Genomic DNA, 20847 nt, shown 5'->3' with positions numbered 1-20847 from the left:
TGCTCCTGCAGGACTGACCACAGTAATAATTAATGAGTGGGAAGAAAGAAAGTAGGTCGAGCAGCTGGCGGCAGTATCTATGACTCTCTTAAGGTAGCCAAATGCCTCGTCACTCGGCGAGATTTATTTGAAAACTCGAGGTAATCGTCGTTGAAGTAAATCAGACAACGGTAACATGCCCAGGTGGTGGCGTATCGATCTGCAGGACTGACCACAGTACGAATTAAAGACAGAAAAGATTCAAAGAAGGGGGAGCAGCTGGCTGCAGTAACTATGACGCTTATAATGTAGCAAAATGCCTCGTCATCCGCCGAGGTACATTTGCTAACTCGAGAGACTCGTAGTGGGAGTAACAGTGACGACGTTAACCTGGACATATAGTGGCACATCTTTTCTGTAGGACAGCCATAGCAAGAATGATAGAGAGAAAGGGCTTAAATAAGTGGGAGCAGCAGGCAGGGGTACTATGACTCTCTTAAGGCAGCCAAATGCCTCGTCACCATGTGAAATTTTTTTTGAAAACTCGAGAATATCTTCGTTAAGGTAGCTCAGACACCGTTAAGGTTTACATGTAGTGGCATATTGCTCCTGCAGGACTGAACACAGTAATAATTAATGAGTGGAAAGAAAGAAAGTAGGTCGAGCAGCTGGCGGCAGTAACTATGACTCTCTTAAGGTAGCCAAATGCCTCGTCACTCGGCGAAATTTATTTGAAAACTCGAGGAATTCGTTGTTGAGGTAACTCAGACAACGGTAACATGGACGGGTGGTGGGGTATCGCTTCTGCAGGACTGACCACAGTACGAATTAAAGACAGGAAAGATTCAAAGAAGGGGGAGCAGCTGGCTGCAGTAACTATGACGCTTATAAGGTAGCAAAATGCCTCGTCATCCGGCGAGGTACATTTGCTAACTCGAGAGACTCGTAGTGGGAGTAACAGAGACGACGTTAACGTGGACATATAGTGACACATCGGTTCTGTAGGACAGCCATAGCAAGAATGATAGAGAGAAAGGGCTTAGAAAAGTGGGAGCAGCAGGCAGGGGTACTATGACTCCCTTAAGGTAGCCAAATGCCTCGTCACCATGTGAAAGTTTTTTTGAAAACTCGAGGATATTTTCGTTAAGGTAGCTCAGACTACGTTAAGGTTTACATGTAGTGGCATATTGCTCCTGCAGGACTGACCACAGTAATAATTAATGAGTGGGAAGAAAGAAAGTAGGTCGAGCAGCTGGCGGCAGTAACTATGACTCTCTTAAGGTAGCCAAATGCCTCGTCACTCGGCGAGATTTATTTGAAAACTCGAGGAAATCGTCGTTGAAGTAAATCAGACAACGGTAACATGCACAGGTGGTGGCGTATCGCTCTGCAGGACTGACCACAGTACGATTTAAAGGGAGGAAAGATTCAAAGAAGGGGGAGCAGCTGGCTGCAGTAACTATGACTCTCTTAAGGTAGCCAAATGCCTAGTCACCCGGCGAGGTACATTTGCTAACTCGAGAGACTCGTAGTGGGAGTAACAGTGACGACGTTAACCTGGACATATAGTGGCACATCGGTTCTGTAGGACAGCCATAGCAAGAATGATAGAGAGAAAGGGCTTAGAAAAGTGGGAGCAGCAGGCAGGGGTACTATGACTCCCTTAAGGTATCAAAATTCCTCGTCACCATGTGAAATTTTTTTTGAAAACTCGAGAATATCTTCGTTAAGGTAGCTCAGACAACGTTAAGGTTTACATGTAGTGGCATATTGCTCCTGCAGGACTGACCACAGTAATAATTAATGAGTGGGAAGAAAGAAAGTAGGTCGAGCAGCTGGCGGCAGTAACAATGACTCTCTTAAGGTAGCCAAATGCCTCGTCACTCGGCGAGATTTATTTGAAAACTCGAGGAAATCGTCGTTGAAGTAAATCAGACAACGGTAACATGCACAGGTGGTGGCGTATCGCTCTGCAGGACTGACCACAGTACGTATTAAAGACAGGAAAGATTCAAAGAAGGGGGAGCAGCTGGATGCAGTAGATATGACGCTTATAAGGTAGCAAAATGCCTCGTCATCCGGCGAGGTACATTTGCTAACTCGAGAGACTCCTAGTGGGAGTAACAGAGACGACGTTAACGTGGACATATAGTGACACATCGGTTCTGTAGGACAGCCATAGCAAGAATGATAGAGCGAAAGGGCTTAGAAAAGTGGGAGCAGCAGGCAGGGGTACTATGACTCCCTTAAGGTATCCAAATTCCTCGTCACCATGTGAAATTTTTTTTGAAAACTCGAGAATATCTTCGTTAAGGTAGCTCAGACAACGTTAAGGTTTACATGTAGTGGCATATTGCTCCTGCAGGACTGACCACAGTAATAATTAATGAGTGGAAAGAATGAAAGTAGGTCGAGCAGCTGGCAGCAGTAACTATGACTCTCTTAAGGTAGCCAAATGCCTCGTCACTCGGCGAAATTTATTTGAAAACTCGAGGAAATCGTCGTTGAAGTAAATCAGACAACGGTAACATGCACAGGTGGTGGCGTATCGCTCTGCAGGACTGACCACAGTACGATTTAAAGGGAGGAAAGATCCAAAGAAGGGGGAGCAGCTTGCTGCAGTAACTATGACGCTCTTAAGGTAGCCAAATGCCTCGTCACTCGGCGAAATTTATTGGAAAACTCGAGGAATTCGTCGTTGAAGTAACTCAGACAACGGTAACATGCACAGGTGGTGGCGTATCGCTTCTGCAGGACTGACCACAGTACGAATTAAAGACAGGAAAGATTCAAAGAAGGGGGAGCAGCTGGCGCAGTAACTATGACGCTTATAATGTAGCAAAATGCCTCGTCATCCGCCGAAGTACATTTGCTAACTCGAGAGACTCGTAGTGGGAGTGACAGAGACGACGTTAACGTGGACAAATAGTGACACATCGGTTCTGTAGGACAGCCATAGCAAGAATGATAGAGAGAAAATGCTTAAAAAAGTGGGAGCAGCAGGCAGGGGTACTATGACTCCCTTAAGGTAGCCAAATGCCTCGTCACCATGTGAAATTTTTTTTGAAAACTCGAGGATATTTTCGTTAAGGTAGCTCAGACAACGTTAAGGTTTACATGTAGTGGCATATTGCTCCTGCAGGACTGACCACAGTAATAATTAATGAGTGGAAAAAAAGAAAGTAGGTCGAGCAGCTGGCGGCAGTAACTATGACTCTCTTAAGGTAGCCAAATGCTTCGTCACTCGGCGAGATTTATTTGAAAACTCGAGGAAATCGTCGTTGAAGTAAATCAGACAACGGTAACATGCACGGGTGATGGCGCATCACTCTGCAGGTCTGACCACAGTACGATTTAAAGGGAGGAAAGATTCAAAGAAGGGGGAGCAGTTGGCTGCAGTAACTATGACTCTCTTAAGGTAGCCAAATGCCTCGTCACCCGGCGAGGTACATTTGCTAACTCGAGAGACTCGTAGTGGGAGTAACAGTGACGACGTTAACGTGGACATATAGTGGCACATCGGTTCTGTAGGACAGCCATAGCAAGAATGATAGAGAGAATGGGCTTAGAAAAGTGGGAGCAGCAGGCAGGGGTACTACGACTCTCTTAAGGCAGCGAAATGCCTCGACACCATGTGAAATTTTTTTTGAAAACTCGAGAATATCTTCGTTAAGGTAGCTCAGACAACGTTAAGGTTTACATGTAGTGGCATATTGCTCCTGCAGGACTGACCACAGTAATAATTAATGAGTGGGAAGAAAGAAAGTAGGTCGAGCAGCTGGCGGCAGTAACTATGACTCTCTTAAGGTAGCCAAATGCCTCGTCACTCGGCGAGATTTATTTGAAAACTCGAGGAAATCGTCGTTGAAGTAAATCAGACAACGGTAACATGCACAGGTGGTGGCGTATCGCTCTGCAGGACTGACCACAGTACGTATTAAAGACAGGAAAGATTCAAAGAAGGGGGAGCAGCTGGCTGCAGTAGATATGACGCTTATAAGGTAGCAAAATGCCTCGTCATCCGGCGAGGTACATTTGCTAACTCGAGAGACTCGTAGTGGGAGTAACAGAGACGACGTTAACGTGGACATATAGTGACACATCGGTTCTGTAGGACAGCCATAGCAAGAATGATAGAGAGAAAGGGCTTAGAAAAGTGGGAGCAGCAGGCAGGGGTACTATGACTCCCTTAAGGTAGCCAAATGCCTCGTCACCATGTGAAATTTTTTTTGAAAACTCGAGGATATTTTCGTTAAGGTAGCTCAGACAACGTTAAGGTTTACATGTAGTGGCATATTGCTCCTGCAGGACTGAACACAGTAATAATTAATGAGTGGAAAGAAAGAAAGTAGGTCGAGCAGCTGGCGGCAGTAACTATGACTCTCTTAAGGTAGTCAAATGCCTCGTCACTCGGCGAAATTTATTTGAAAACTCGAGGAATTCGTTGTTGAGGTAACTCAGACAACGGTAACATGCACAGGTGGTGGCGTATCGCTCTGCAGGACTGACCACAGTACGTATTAAAGACAGGAAAGATTCAAAGAAGGGGGAGCAGCCGGCTGCAGTAGATATGACGCTTATAAGGTAGCAAAATGCCTCGTCATCCGGCGAGGTACATTTGCTAACTCGAGAGACTCCTAGTGGGAGTAACAGAAACGACGTTAACGTGGACATATAGTGACACATCGGTTCTGTAGGACAGCCATAGCAAGAATGATAGAGTGAAAGGGCTTAGAAAAGTGGGAACAGCAGGCAGGGGTACTATGACTCCCTTAAGGTATCCAAATGCCTCGTCACCATATGAAATTTTTTTTGAAAACTCGAGGATATTTTCGTTAAGGTAGCTCAGACAACGTTAAGGTTTACATGTAGTGGCATATTGCTCCTGCAGGACTGAACACAGTAATAATTAATGAGTGGAATGAAAGAAAGTAGGTCGAGCTGCTGGCGGCAGTAACTATGACTCTCTTAAGGTAGCCAAATGCCTCGTCACTCGGCGAGATTTATTTGAAAATTCGAGGAAATCGTCGTTGAAGTAAATCAGACAACGGTAACATGCACAGGTGGTGGCGTATCGCTCTGCAGGACTGACCACAGTACGATTTAAAGGGAGGAAAGATTCAAAGAAGGGGGAGCAGCTGGCTGCAGTAACTATGACTCTCTTAAGGTAGCCAAATGCCTAGTCACCCGGCGAGGTACATTTGCTAACTCGAGAGACTCGTAGTGGGAGTAACAGTGACGACGTTAACCTGGACCTATAGTGGCACATCGGTTCTGTAGGACAGCCATAGCAAGAATGATAGAGAGAATGGGCTTAGAAAAGTGGGAGCAGCAGGCAGGGGTACTATACTCTCTTAAGGCAGCCAAATGAATCGTCACCATGTGAAATTTTTTTTGAAAACTCGAGAATATCTTCGTTAAGGTAGCTCAGACAACGTTAAGGTTTACATGTAGTGGCATATTGCTCCTGCAGGACTGACCACAGTAATAATTAATGAGTGGAAAGAATGAAAGTAGGTCGAGCAGCTGGCAGCAGTAACTATGACTCTCTTAAGGTAGCCAAATGCCTCGTCACTCGGCGAAATTTATTTGAAAACTCGAGGAAATCGTCGTTGAAGTAAATCAGACAACGGTAACATGCACAGGTGGTGGCGTACCGCTCTGCAGGACTGACCACAGTACGATTTAAAGGGAGGAAAGATTCAAAGAAGGGGGAGCAGCTGGCTGCAGTAACTATGACGCTCTTAAGGTAGCCAAATGCCTCGTCACTCGGCGAAATTTATTTGAAAACTCGAGGAATTCGTCGTTGAAGTAACTCAGACAACGGTAACATGCACAGGTGGTGGCGTATCGCTTCTGCAGGACTGACCACAGTACGAATTAAAGACAGGAAAGATTCAAAGAAGGGGGAGCAGCTGGCTGCAGTAACTATGACGCTTATAATGTAGCAAAATGCCTCGTCATCCGCCGAGGTACATTTGCTAACTCGAGAGACTCGTAGTGGGAGTGACAGAGACGACGTTAACGTGGACATATAGTGACACATCGGTTCTGTAGGACAGCCATAGCAAGAATGATAGAGAGAAAGGGCTTAGAAAAGTGGGAGCAGCAGGCAAGGGTACTATGACTCCCTTAAGGTAGCCAAATGCCTCGTCACCATGTGAAATTTTTTTTGAAAACTCGAGTATATTTTCGTTAAGGTAGCTCAGACAACGTTAAGGTTTACATGTAGTGGCATATTGCTCCTGCAGGACTGACCACAGTAATAATTAATGAGTGGAAAGAAAGAAAGTAGGTCGAGCAGCTGGCGGCAGTAACTATGACTCTCTTAAGGTAGCCAAATGCCTCGTCACTCGGCGAGATTTATTTGAAAACTCGAGGAAATCGTCGTTGAAGTAAATCAGACAACGGTAACATGCACAGGTCGTGGCGCATCACTCTGCAGGTCTGACCACAGTACGATTTAAAGGGAGGAAAGATTCAAAGAAGGGGGAGCAGCTGGCTGCAGTAACTATGACTCTCTTAAGGTAGCCAAATGCCTCGTCACCCGGCGAGGTACATTTGCTAACTCGAGAGACTCGTAGTGGGAGTAACAGTGACGACGTTAACGTGGACATATAGTGGCACATCGGTTCTGTAGGACAGCCATAGCAAGAATGATAGAGAGAATGGGCTTAGAAAAGTGGGAGCAGCAGGCAGGGGTACTACGACTCTCTTAAGGCAGCCAAATGCCTCGACACCATGTGAAATTTTTTTTGAAAACTCGAGAATATCTTCGTTAAGGTAGCTCAGACAACGTTAAGGTTTACATGTAGTGGCATATTGCTCCTGCAGGACTGACCACAGTAATAATTAATGAGTGGGAAGAAAGAAAGTAGGTCGAGCAGCTGGCGGCAGTAACTGTGACTCTCTTAAGGTAGCCAAATGCCTCGTCACTCAGCGAGATTTATTTGAAAACTCGAGGAAATCGTCGTTGAAGTAAATCAGACAACGGTAACATGCACAGGTGGTGGCGTATCGCTCTGCAGGACTGACCACAGTACGTATTAAAGACAGGAAAGATTCAAAGAAGGGGGAGCAGCTGGCTGCAGTAGATATGACGCTTATAAGGTAGCAAAATGCCTCGTCATCCGGCGAGGTACATTTGCTAACTCGAGAGACTCCTAGTGGGAGTAACAGAGACGACGTTAACGTGGACATACAGTGACACATCGGTTCTGTAGGACAGCCATAGCAAGAATGATAGAGAGAAAGGGCTTAGAAAAGTGGGAGCAGCAGGCAGGGGTACTATGACTCCCTTAAGGTAGCCAAATGCCTCGTCACCATGTGAAATTTTTTTTGAAAACTCGAGGATATTTTCGTTAAGGTAGCTCAGACAACGTTAAGGTTTACATGTAGTGGCATATTGCTCCTGCAGGACTGAACACCGTAATAATTAATGAGTGGAAAGAAAGAACGTAGGTCGAGCAGCTGGCGGCGGTAACTATGACTCTCTTAAGGTAGGCAAATGCCTCGTCACTCGGCGAAATTTATTTGAAAACTCGAGGAATTCGTTGTTGAGGTAACTCAGACAACGGTAACATGGACGGGTGGTGGTGTATCGCTTCTGCAGGACTGACCACAGTACGAATTAAAGACAGAAAAGATTCAAAGAAGGGGGAGCAGCTGGCTGCAGTAACTATGACGCTTATAATGTAGCAAAATGCCTCGTCATCCGCCGAGGTACATTTGCTAACTCGAGAGACTCGTAGTGGGAGTAACAGTGACGACGTTAACCTGGACATATAGTGGCACATCTTTTCTGTAGGACAGCCATAGCAAGAATGATAGAGAGAAAGGGCTTAAATAAGTGGGAGCAGCAGGCAGGGGTACTATGACTCCCTTAAGGTAGCCAAATGCCTCGTCACCATGTGAAATTTTTTTTGAAAACTCGAGGATATTTTCGTTAAGGTAGCTCAGACAACGTTAAGGTTTACATGTAGTGGCATATTGCTCCTGCAGGACTGACCACAGTAATAATTAATGAGTGGGAAGAAAGAAAGTAGGTCGAGCAGCTGGCGGCAGTAACGATGACTCTCTTAAGGTAGCCAAATGCATCGTCACTCGGCGAGATTTATTTGAAAACTCGAGGAAATCGTCGTTGAAGTAAATCAGACAACGGTAACATGCACAGGTGGTGGCGTATCGCTCTGCAGGACTGACCACAGTACGTATTAAAGACAGGAAAGATTCAAAGAAGGGGGAGCAGCTGGCTGCAGTAGATATGACGCTTATAAGGTAGCAAAATGCCTCGTCATCCGGCGAGGTACATTTGCTAACTCGAGAGACTCCTAGTGGGAGTAACAGAGACGACGTTAACGTGGACATATAGTGACACATCGGTTCTGTAGGACAGCCATAGCAAGAATGATAGAGAGAAAGGGCTTAGAAAAGTGGGAGCAGCAGGCAGGGGTACTATGACTCCCTTAAGGTAGCCAAATGCCTCGTCACCATGTGAAATTTTTTTTGAAAACTCGAGGATATTTTCGTTAAGGTAGCTCAGACAACGTTAAGGTTTACATGTAGTGGCATATTGCTCCTGCAGGACTGACCACAGTAATAATTAATGAGTGGAAAGAAAGAAAGTAGGTCGAGCAGCTGGCGGCAGTAACTATGACTCTCTTAAGGTAGCCAAATGCCTCGTCACTCGGCGAAATTTATTTGAAAACTCGAGGAAATCGTCGTTGAAGTAAATCAGACAACGGTAACATGCACAGGTGGTGGCGCATCACTCTGCAGGTCTGACCACAGTACGATTTAAAGGGAGGAAAGATTCAAAGAAGGGGGAGCAGCTGGCTGCAGTAACTATGACTCTCTTAAAGTAGCCAAATGCCTCGTCACCCGGCGAGGTACATTTGCTAACTCGAGAGACTCGTAGTGGGAGTAACAGTGACGACGTTAACGTGGACATATAGTGGCACATCGGTTCTGTAGGACAGCCATAGCAAGAATGATAGAGAGAAAGGGCTTAGAAAGGTGGGAGCAGCAGGCAGGGGTACCATGACTCCCTTAAGGTAGCCAAATGCCTCGTCACCATGTTAAATTTTTTTTGAAAACTCGAGGATATTTTCGTTAAGGTAGCTCAGACAACGTTAAGGTTTACATGTAGTGGCATATTGCTCCTGCAGGACTGACCACAGTAATAATTAATGAGTGGGAAGAAAGAAAGTAGGTCGAGCAGCTGGCGGCAGTAACTATGACTCTCTTAAGGTAGCCAAATGCCTCGTCACTCGGCGAGATTTATTTGAAAACTCGAGGAAATCGTCGTTGAAGTAAATCAGACAACGGTAACATGCACAGGTGGTGGCGTATCGCTCTGCAGGACTGACCACAGTACGTATTAAAGACAGGAAAGATTCAAAGAAGGGGGAGCAGCCCCCTGCAGTAGATATGACGCTTATAAGGTAGCAAAATGCCTCGTCATCCGGCGAGGTACATTTGCTAACTCGAGAGACTCGTAGTGGGAGTAACAGAGACGACGTTAACGTGGACATATAGTGACACATCGGTTCTGTAGGACAGCCATAGCAAGAATGATAGAGTGAAAGGGCTTAGAAAAGTGGGAGCAGCAGGCAGGGGTACTATGACTCCCTTAAGGTATCCAAATGCCTCGTCACCATGTGAAATTTTTTTTGAAAACTCGAGGATATTTTCGTTAAGGTAGCTCAGACAACGTTAAGGTTTACATGTAGTGGCATATTGCTCCTGCAGGACTGAACACAGTAATAATTAATGAGTGGAATGAAAGAAAGTAGGTCGAGCAGCTGGCGGCAGTAACTATGACTCTCTTAAGGTAGCCAAATGCCTCGTCACTCGGCGAGATTTATTTGAAAATTCGAGGAAATCGTCGTTGAAGTAAATCAGACAACGGTAACATGCACAGGTGGTGGCGTATCGCTCTGCAGGACTGACCACAGTACGATTTAAAGGGAGGAAAGATTCAAAGAAGGGGGAGCAGCTGGCTGCAGTAACTATGACTCTCTTAAGGTAGCCAAATGCCTAGTCACCCGGCGAGGTACATTTGCTAACTCGAGAGACTCGTAGTGGGAGTAACAGTGACGACGTTAACCTGGACCTATAGTGGCACATCGGTTCTGTAGGACAGCCATAGCAAGAATGATAGAGAGAATGGGCTTAGAAAAGTGGGAGCAGAAGGCAGGGGTACTATGACTCTCTTAAGGCAGCCAAATGCCTCGTCACCATGTGAAATTTTTTTTGAAAACTCGAGAATATCTTCGTTAAGGTAGCTCAGACAACGTTAAGGTTTACATGTAGTGGCATATTGCTCCTGCAGGACTGACCACAGTAATAATTAATGAGTGGAAAGAATGAAAGTAGGTCGAGCAGCTGGCAGCAGTAACTATGACTCTCTTAAGGTAGCCAAATGCCTCGTCACTCGGCGAAATTTATTTGAAAACTCGAGGAAATCGTCGTTGAAGTAAATCAGACAACGGTAACATGCACAGGTGGTGGCGTATCGCTCTGCAGGACTGACCACAGTACGATTTAAAGGGAGGAAAGATTCAAAGAAGGGGGAGCAGCTGGCTGCAGTAACTATGACGCTCTTAAGGTAGCCTAATGCCTCGTCACTCGGCGAAATTTATTTGAAAACTCAAGGAATTCGTCGTTGAAGTAACTCAGACAACGGTAACATGCACAGGTGGTGGCGTATCGCTTCTGCAGGACTGACCACAGTACGAATTAAAGACAGGAAAGATTCAAAGAAGGGGGAGCAGCTGGCTGCAGTAACTATGATGCTTATAATGTAGCAAAATGCCTCGTCATCCGCCGAGGTACATTTGCTAACTCGAGAGACTCGTAGTGGGAGTGACAGAGACGACGTTAACGTGGACATATAGTGACACATCGGTTCTGTAGGACAGCCATAGCAAGAATGATAGAGAGAGAGGGCTTAGAAAAGTGGGAGCAGCAGGCAGGGGTACTATGACTCCCTTAAGGTAGCCAAATGCCTCGTCACCATGTGAAATGTTTTTTGAAAACTCGAGGATATTTTCGTTAATGTAGCTCAGACAACGTTAAGGTTTACATGTAGTGGCATATTGCTCCTGCAGGACTGACCACAGTAATAATTAATGAGTGGAAAGAAAGAAAGCAGGTCGAGCAGCTGGCGGCAGTAACTATGACTCTCTTAAGGTAGCCAAATGCCTCGTCACTCGGCGAGATTTATTTGAAAACTCGAGGAAATCGTCGTTGAAGTAAATCAGACAACGGTAACATGCACAGGTGGTGGCGTATCGCTCTGCAGGACTGACCACAGTACGATTTAAAGGGAGGAAAGATTCAAAGAAGGGGGAGCAGCTGGCTGCAGTAACTATGACTCTCTTAAGGTAGCCAAATGCCTCGTCACCCGGCGAGGTACATTTGCTAACTCGAGAGACTCGTAGTGGGAGTAACAGAGACGACGTTAACGTGGACATATAGTGGCACATCGGTTCTGTAGGACAGCCATAGCAAGAATGATAGAGAGAATGGGCTTAGAAAAGTGGGAGCAGCAGGCAGGGGTACTACGACTCTCTTAAGGCAGCCAAATGCCTCGACACCATGTGAAATTTTTTTTGAAAACTCGAGAATATCTTCGTTAAGGTAGCTCAGACAACGTTAAGGTTTACATGTAGTGGCATATTGCTCCTGCAGGACTGACCACAGTAATAATTAATGAGTGGGAAGAAAGAAAGTAGGTCGAGCAGCTGGCGGCAGTAACTATGACTCTCTTAAGGTAGCCAAATGCCTCGTCACTCGGCGAGATTTATTTGAAAACTCGAGGAAATCGTCGTTGAAGTAAATCAGACAACGGTAACATGCACAGGTGGTGGCGTATCGCTCTGCAGGACTGACCACAGTACGTATTAAAGACAGGAAAGATTCAAAGAAGGGGGAGCAGCTGGCTGCAGTAGATATGACGCTTATAAGGTAGCAAAATGCCTCGTCATTCGGCGAGGTACATTTGCTAACTCGAGAGACTCCTAGTGGGAGTAACAGAGACGACGTTAACGTGGACATACAGTGACACATCGGTTCTGTAGGACAGCCATAGCAAGAATGATAGAGAGAAAGGGCTTAGAAAAGTGGGAGCAGCAGGCAGGGGTACTATGACTCCCTTAAGGTAGCCAAATGCCTCGTCACCATGTGAAATTTTTTTTGAAAACTCGAGGATATTTTCGTTAAGGTAGCTCAGACAACGTTAAGGTTTACATGTAGTGGCATATTGCTCCTGCAGGACTGAACACAGTAATAATTAATGAGTGGAAAGAAAGAAAGTAGGTCGAGCAGCTGGCGGCAGTAACTATGACTCTCTTAAGGTAGCCAAATGCCTCGACACTCGGGGAAATTTATTTGAAAACTCGAGGAATTCGTTGTTGAGGTAACTCAGACAACGGTAACATGGACGGGTGGTGGTGTATCGCTTCTGCAGGACTGACCACAGTACGAATTAAAGACAGAAAAGATTCAAAGAAGGGGGAGCAGCTGGCTGCAGTAACTATGACGCTTATAATGTAGCAAAATGCCTCGTCATCCGCCGAGGTACATTTGCTAACTCGAGAGACTCGTAGTGGGAGTAACAGTGACGACGTTAACCTGGACATATAGTGGCACATCTTTTCTGTAGGACAGCCATAGCAAGAATGATAAAGAGAAAGGGCTTAAATAAGTGGGAGCAGCAGGCAGGGGTACTATGACTCCCTTAAGGTAGCCAAATGCCTCGTCACCATGCGAAATTTTTTTTGAAAACTCGAGGATATTTTCGTTAAGGTAGCTCAGACAACGTTAAGGTTTACATGTAGTGGCATATTGCTCCTGCAGGACTGACCACAGTAATAATTAATGAGTGGGAAGAAAGAAAGTAGGTCGAGCAGCTGGCGGCAGTAACTATGACTCTCTTAAGGTAGCCAAATGCGTCGTCACTCGGCGAGATTTATTTGAAAACTCGAGGAAATCGTCGTTGAAGTAAATCAGACAACGGTAACATGCACAGGTGGTGGCGTATCGCTCTGCAGGACTGACCACAGTACGTATTAAAGACAGGAAAGATTCAAAGAAGGGGGAGCAGCTGGCTGCAGTAGATATGACGCTTATAAGGTAGCAAAATGCCTCGTCATCCGGCGAGGTACATTTGCTAACTCGAGAGACTCCTAGTGGGAGTAACAGAGACGACGTTAACGTGGACATATAGTGACACATCGGTTCTGTAGGACAGCCATAGCAAGAATGATAGAGAGAAAGGGCTTAGAAAAGTGGGAGCAGCAGGCAGGGGTACTATGACTCCCTTAAGGTAGCCAAATGCCTCGTCACCATGTGAAATTTTTTTTGAAAACTCGAGGATATTTTCGTTAAGGTAGCTCAGACAACGTTAAGGTTTACATGTAGTGGCATATTGCTCCTGCAGGACTGACCACAGTAATAATTAATGAGTGGAAAGAAAGAAAGTAGGTCGAGCAGCTGGCGGCAGTAACTATGACTCTCTTAAGGTAGCCAAATGCCTCGTCACTCGGCAAGATTTATTTGAAAACTCGAGGAAATCGTCGTTGAAGTAAATCAGACAACGGTAACATGCACAGGTGGTGGCGCATCACTCTGCAGGTCTGACCACAGTACGATTTAAAGGGAGGAAAGATTCAAAGAAGGGGGAGCAGCTGGCTGCAGTAACTATGACTCTCTTAAGGTAGCCAAATGCCTCGTCACCCGGCGAGGTACATTTGCTAACTCGAGAGACTCGTAGTGGGAGTAACAAGGACGACGTTAACGTGGACATATAGTGGCACATCGGTTCTGTAGGACTGCCATTGCAAGAATGATAGAGAGAATGGGCTTAGAAAAGTGGGAGCAGCAGGCAGGGGTACTACGACTCTCTTAAGGCAGCCAAATGCCTCGACACCATGTGAAATTTTTTTTGAAAACTCGAGAATATCTTCGTTAAGGTAGCTCAGACAACGTTAAGGTTTACATGTAGTGGCATATTGCTCCTGCAGGACTGACAACAGTAATAATTAATGAGTGGGAAGAAAGAAAGTAGGTCGAGCAGCTGGCGGCAGTAACTATGACTCTCTTAAGGTAGCCAAATGCCTCGTCACTCGACGAGATTTATTTGAAAACTCGAGGAAATCGTCGTTGAAGTAAATCAGACAACGGTAACATGCACATGTGGTGGCGTATCGCTCTGCAGGACTGAACACAGTACGAATTAAAGACAGGAAAGATTCAAAGAAGGGGGAGCAGCTGGCTGCAGTAACTATAACGCTTGTAAGGTAGCAAAATGCCTCGTCATCCGGCGAGGTACATTTGCTAACTCGAGGGACTCGTAGTGGGAGTAACAGAGACGACGTTAACGTGGACATATAGTGACACATCGGTTCTGTAGGACAGCCATAGCAAGAATGATAGAGAGAAAGGGCTTAGAAAAGTGGGAGCAGCAGGCAGGGGTACTATGACTCCCTTAAGGTAGCCAAATGCCTCGTCACCATGTGAAATTTTTTTTGAAAACTCGAGGATATTTTCGTTAAGGTAGCTCAGACAACGTTAAGGTTTACATGTGGTGGCATATTGCTCCTGCAGGACTGACCACAGTAATAATTAATGAGTGGAAAGAAAGAAAGTAGGTCGAGCAGCTGGCGGCAGTAACTATGACTCTCTTAAGGTAGCCAAATGCCTCGTCACTCGGCGAGATTTATTTGAAACTTCGGGGAATTCGTTGTTGAGGTAACTCAGACAACGGTAACATGGACGGGTGGTGGTGTATCGCTTCTGCAGGACTGACCACAGTACGAATTAAAGACAGGAAAGATTCAAAGAAGGGGGAGCAACTGGCTGCAGTAACTATGACGCTTATAATGTAGCAAAATGCCTCGTCATCCGGCGAGGTACATTTGCTAACTCGAGAGACTCGTAGTGGGAGTAACAGAGACGACGTTAACGTGGACATATAGTGACACATCGGTTCTGTAGGACAGTAATAGCAAGAATGATAGAGAGAAAGGGCTTAGAAAAGTGGGAGCAGCAGGCAGGGGTACTATGACTCCCTTAAGGTAGCCAAATGCCTCGTCACCATGTGAAATTTTTTTTGAAAACTCGAGGATATTTTCGTTAAGGTAGCTCAGACAACGTTAAGGTTTACATGTAGTGGCATATTGCTCCTGCAGGACTGAACACAGTAATAATTAATGAGTGGAAAGAAAGAAAGTAGGTCGAGCAGCTGGCGGCAGTAACTATGACTCTCTTAAGGTAGCCAAATGCCTCGTCACTCGGCGAGATTTATTTGAAAACTCGAGGAAATCGTCGTTGAAGTAAATCAGACAACGGTAACATGCACAGGTGGTGGCGTATCGCTCTGCAGGACTGACCACAGTACGTATTAAAGACAGGAAAGATTCAAAGAAGGGGGAGCAGCTGGCTGCAGTAGATATGACGCTTATAAGGTAGCAAAATGCCTCGTCATCCGGCGAGGTACATTTGCTAACTCGAGAGACTCCTAGTGGGAGTAACAGAGACGACGTTAACGTGGACATATAGTGACACATCGGTTCTGTAGGACAGCCATAGCAAGGATGATAGAGAGAAAGGGTTTAGAAAAGTGGGAGCAGCAGGCAGGGATACTATGACTCCCTTAAGGTAGCTAAATGCCTCGTCACCATGTGAAATTTTTTTTGAAAACTCGAGGATATTTTCGTTAAGGTAGCTCAGACAACGTTAAGGTTTACATGTAGTGGCATATTGCTCCTGCAACACTGAACACAGTAATAATTAATGAGTGGAAAGAAAGAAAGTAGGTCGAGCAGCTGGCGGCAGTAACTATGACTCTCTTAAGGTAGCCAAATGCCTCGTCACTCGGCGAGATTTATTTGAAAACTCGAGGAAATCGTCGTTGAAGTAAATCAGACAACGGTAACATGCACAGGTGGTGGCGTATCGATCTGCAGGACTGACCACAGTACGATTTAAAGGGAGGAAAGATTGAAAGAAGGGGGAGCAGCTGGCTGCAGTAACTATGACTCTCTTAAGGTAGCCAATTGCCTCGTCACCCGGCGAGGTACATTTGCTAACTCGAGAGACTCGTAGTGGGAGTAACAGTGACGACGTTAACCTGGACATATAGTGGCACATCGGTTCTGTAGGACAGCCATAGCAAGAATGATAGAGAGAATGGGCTTAGAAAAGTGGGAGCAGCAGGCAGGGGTACTATGACTCTCTTAAGGCAGCCAAATGCCTCGTCACCATGTGAAATTTTTTTTGAAAACTCGAGAATATCTTCGTTAAGGTAGCTCAGACAACGTTAAGGTTTACATGTAGTGGCATATTGCTCCTGCAGGACTGACCACAGTAATAATTAATGAGTGGGAAGAAAGAAAGTAGGTCGAGCAGCTGGCGGCAGTAACTATGACTCTCTTAAGGTAGCCAAATGCCTCGTCACTTGGCGAGATTTATTTGAAAACTCGAGGAAATCGTCGTTGAAGTAAATCAAACAACGGTAACATGCACAGGTGGTGGCGTATCGCTCTGTAGGACTGACCACAGTACGTATTAAAGACAGGAAAGATTCAAAGAAGGGGGAGCAGCTGGCTGCAGTAGATATGACGCTTATAAGGTAGCAAAATGCCTCGTCATCCGCCGAGGTACATTTGCTAACTCGAGAGACTCCTAGTGGGAGTAACAGAGACAACGTTAACGTGGACATATAGTGACACATCGGTTCTGTAGGACAGTAATAGCAAGAATGATAGAGAGAAAGGGCTTAGAAAAGTGGGAGCAGCAGGCAGGGGTACTATGACTCCCTTAAGGTAGCCAAATGCCTCGTCACCATGTGAAATTTTTTTTGAAAACTCGAGGATATTTTCGTTAAGGTAGCTCAGACAACGTTAAGTTTTACATGTAGTGGCATATTGCTCCTGCAGGACTGACCACAGTAATAATTAATGAGTGGGAAGAAAGAAAGTAGGTCGAGCAGCTGGCGGCAGTAACTATGACTCTCTTAAGGTAGCCAAATGCCTCGTCACTCGGCGAGATTTATTTGAAAACTCGAGGAAATCGTCGTTGAAGTAAATCAGACAACGGTAACATGCACAGGTGGTGGCGTATCGCTCTGCAGGACTGACCACAGTACGTATTAAAGACAGGAAAGATTCAAAGAAGGGGGAGCAGCTGGCTGCAGTAGATATGACGCTTATAAGGTAGCAAAATGCCTCGTCATCCGGCGAGGTACATTTGCTAACTCGAGAGACTCCTAGTGGGAGTAACAGAGACGACGTTAACGTGGACATATAGTGACACATCGGTTCTGTAGGACAGCCATAGCAAGGATGATAGAGAGAAAGGGCTTAGAAAAGTGGGAGCAGCAGGCAGGGATACTATGACTCCCTTAAGGTAGCTAAATGCCTCGCCACCATGTGAAATTTTTTTTGAAAACTCGAGGATATTTTCGTTAAGGTAGCTCAGACAACGTTAAGGTTTACATGTAGTGGCATATTGCTCCTGCAGGACTGAACACAGTAATAATTAATGAGTGGAAAGAAAGAAAGTAGGTCGAGCAGCTGGCGGCAGTAACTATGACTCTCTTAAGGTAGCCAAATGCCTCGTCACTCGGCGAGATTTATTTGAAAACTCGAGGAAATCGTCGTTGAAGTAAATCAGACAACGGTAACATGCACAGGTGGTGGCGTATCGATCTGCAGGACTGACCACAGTACGATTTAAAGGGAGGAAAGATTGAAAGAAGGGGGAGCAGCTGGCTGCAGTAACTATGACTGTCTTAAGGTAGCCAATTGCCTCGTCACCCGGCGAGGTACATTTGCTAACTCGAGAGACTCGTAGTGGGAGTAACAGTGACGACGTTAACCTGGACATATAGTGGCACATCGGTTCTGTAGGACAGCCATAGCAAGAATGATAGAGAGAATGGGCTTAGAAAAGTGGGAGCAGCAGGCAGGGGTACTATGACTCTCTTAAGGCAGCCAAATGCCTCGTCACCATGTGAAATTTTTTTTGAAAACTCGAGAATATCTTCGTTAAGGTAGCTCAGACAACGTTAAGGTTTACATGTAGTGGCATATTGCTCCTGCAGGACTGACCACAGTAATAATTAATGAGTGGGAAGAAAGAAAGTAGGTCGAGCAGCTGGCGGCAGTAACTATGACTCTCTTAAGGTAGCCAAATGCCTCGTCACTTGGCGAAATTTATTTGAAAACTCGAGGAAATCGTCGTTGAAGTAAATCAGACAACGGTAACATGCACAGGTGGTGGCGTATCGCTCTGCAGGACTGACCACAGTACGTATTAAAGACAGGAAAGATTCAAAGAAGGGGGAGCAGCTGGCTGCAGTAGATATGACGCTTATAAGGTAGCAAAATGCCTCGTCATCCGGCGAGGTACATTTGCTAACTCGAGAGACTCCTAGTGGGAGTAACAGAGACGACGTTAACGTGGACATATAGTGACACATCGGTTCTGTAGGACAGTAATAGCAAGAATGATAGAGAGAAAGGGCTTAGAAAAGTGGGAGCAGCAGGCAGGGGTACTATGACTCCCTTAAGGTAGCCAAATGCCTCGTCACCATGTGAAATTTTTTTTGAAAACTCGAGGATATTTTCGTTAAGGTAGCTCAGACAACGTTAAGGTTTACATGTAGTGGCATATTGCTCCTGCAGGACTGACCACAGTAATAATTAATGAGTGGGAAGAAAGAAAATAGGTCGAGCAGCTGGCGGCAGTAACTATGACTCTCTTAAGGTAGCCAAATGCCTCGTCACTCGGCGAGATTTATTTGAAAACTCGAGGAAATTGTCGTTGAAGTAAATCAGACAACGGTAACATGCACAGGTGGTGGCGTATCGCTCTGCAGGACTGACCACAGTACGTATTAAAGACAGGAAAGATTCAAAGAAGGGGGAGCAGCTGGCTGCAGTAGATATGACGCTTATAAGGTAGCAAAATGCCTCGTCATCCGGCGAGGTACATTTGCTAACTCGAGAGACTCCTAGTGGGAGTAACAGAGACGACGTTAACGTGGACATATAGTGACACATCGGTTCTGTAGGACAGCCATAGCAAGGATGATAGAGAGAAAGGGCTTAGAAAAGTGGGAGCAGCAGGCAGGGATACTATGACTCCCTTAAGGTAGCTAAATGCCTCGTCACCATGTGAAATTTTTTTTGAAAACTCGAGGATATTTTCGTTAAGGTAGCTCAGACAACGTTAAGGTTTACATGTAGTGGCATATTGCTCCTGCAGGACTGACCACAGTAATAATTAATGAGTGGAAAGAAAGAAAGTAGGTCGAGCAGCTGGCAGCAGTAACTATGACTCTCTTAAGGTAGCCAAATGCCTCGACACTCGGCGAAATTTATTTGAAAACTCGAGGAAATCGACGTTGAAGTAACTCAGACAACGGTATCATGCACAGGTGGTGGCGTATCGCTTCTGCAGGACTTACCACAGTACGAATTAAAGACAGGAAAGATTCAAAGAAGGGGGAGCAGCTGGCTGCAGTAACTATGACGCTTATAAGGTAGCAAAATGCCTCGTCATCCGGCGAGGTACATTTGCTAACTCGAGAGACTCGTAGTGGGAGTAACAGAGACGACGTTAACGTGGACATATAGTGACACATCGGTTCTGTAGGACAGTAATAGCAAGAATGATAGAGAGAAAGGGCTTAGAAAAGTGGGAGCAGCAGGCAGGGGTACTATGACTCCCTTAAGGTAGCCAAATGCCTCGTCACCATGTGAAATTTTTTTTGAAAACTCGAGGATATTTTCGTTAAGGTAGCTCAGACAACGTTAAGGTTTACATGTAGTGGCATATTGCTCCTGCAGGACTGAACACAGTAATAATTAATGAGTGGAAAGAAAGAAAGTAGGTCGAGCAGCTGGCGGCAGTAACTATGACTCTCTTAAGGTAGCCAAATGCCTCGTCACTCGGCGAGATGTATTTGAAAACTCGAGGAAATCGTCGTTGAAGTAAATCAGACAACGGTAACATGCACAGGTGGTGGCGTATCGCTCTGCAGGACTGACCACAGTACGTATTAAAGACAGGAAAGATTCAAAGAAGGGGGAGCAGCTGGCTGCAGTAGATATGACGCTTATAAGGTAGCAAAATGCCTCGTCATCCGGCGAGGTACATTTGCTAACTCGAGAGACTCCTAGTGGGAGTAACAGAGACGACGTTAATGTGGACATATAGTGACACATCGGTTCTGTAGGACAGCCATAGCAAGGATGATAGAGAGAAAGGGCTTAGAAAAGTGGGAGCAGCAGGCAGGGATACTATGACTCCCTTAAGGTAGCTAAATGCCTCGTCACCATGTGAAATTTTTTTTGAAAACTCGAGGATATTTTCGTTAAGGTAGCTCAGACAACGTTAAGGTTTACATGTAGTGGCATATTGCTCCTGCAGGACTGAACACAGTAATAATTAATGAGTGGAAAGAAAGAAAGTAGGTCGAGCAGCTGGCGGCAGTAACTATGACTCTCTTAAGGTAGCCAAATGCCTCGTCACTCGGCGAGATTTATTTGAAAACTCGAGGAAATCGTCGTTGAAGTAAATCAGACAACGGTAACATGCACAGGTGGTGGCGTATCGCTCTGCAGGACTGACCACAGTACGATTTAAAGGGAGGAAAGATTGAAAGAAGGGGGAGCAGCTGGCTGCAGTAACTATGACTCTCTTAAGATAGCCAATTGCCTCGTCACCCGGCGAGGTACATTTGCTAACTCGAGAGACTCGTAGTGGGAGTAACAGTGACGACGTTAACCTGGACATATAGTGGCACATCGGTTCTGTAGGACAGCCATAGCAAGAATGATAGAGAGAATGGGCTTA

The sequence above is a fragment of the Schistocerca americana genome, chromosome 4 (genome assembly GCF_021461395.2).
Source record: "Schistocerca americana isolate TAMUIC-IGC-003095 chromosome 4, iqSchAmer2.1, whole genome shotgun sequence".
NCBI lineage: Eukaryota > Metazoa > Arthropoda > Insecta > Orthoptera > Acrididae > Schistocerca > Schistocerca americana.
This window is presented reverse-complemented; position numbering follows the sequence as displayed.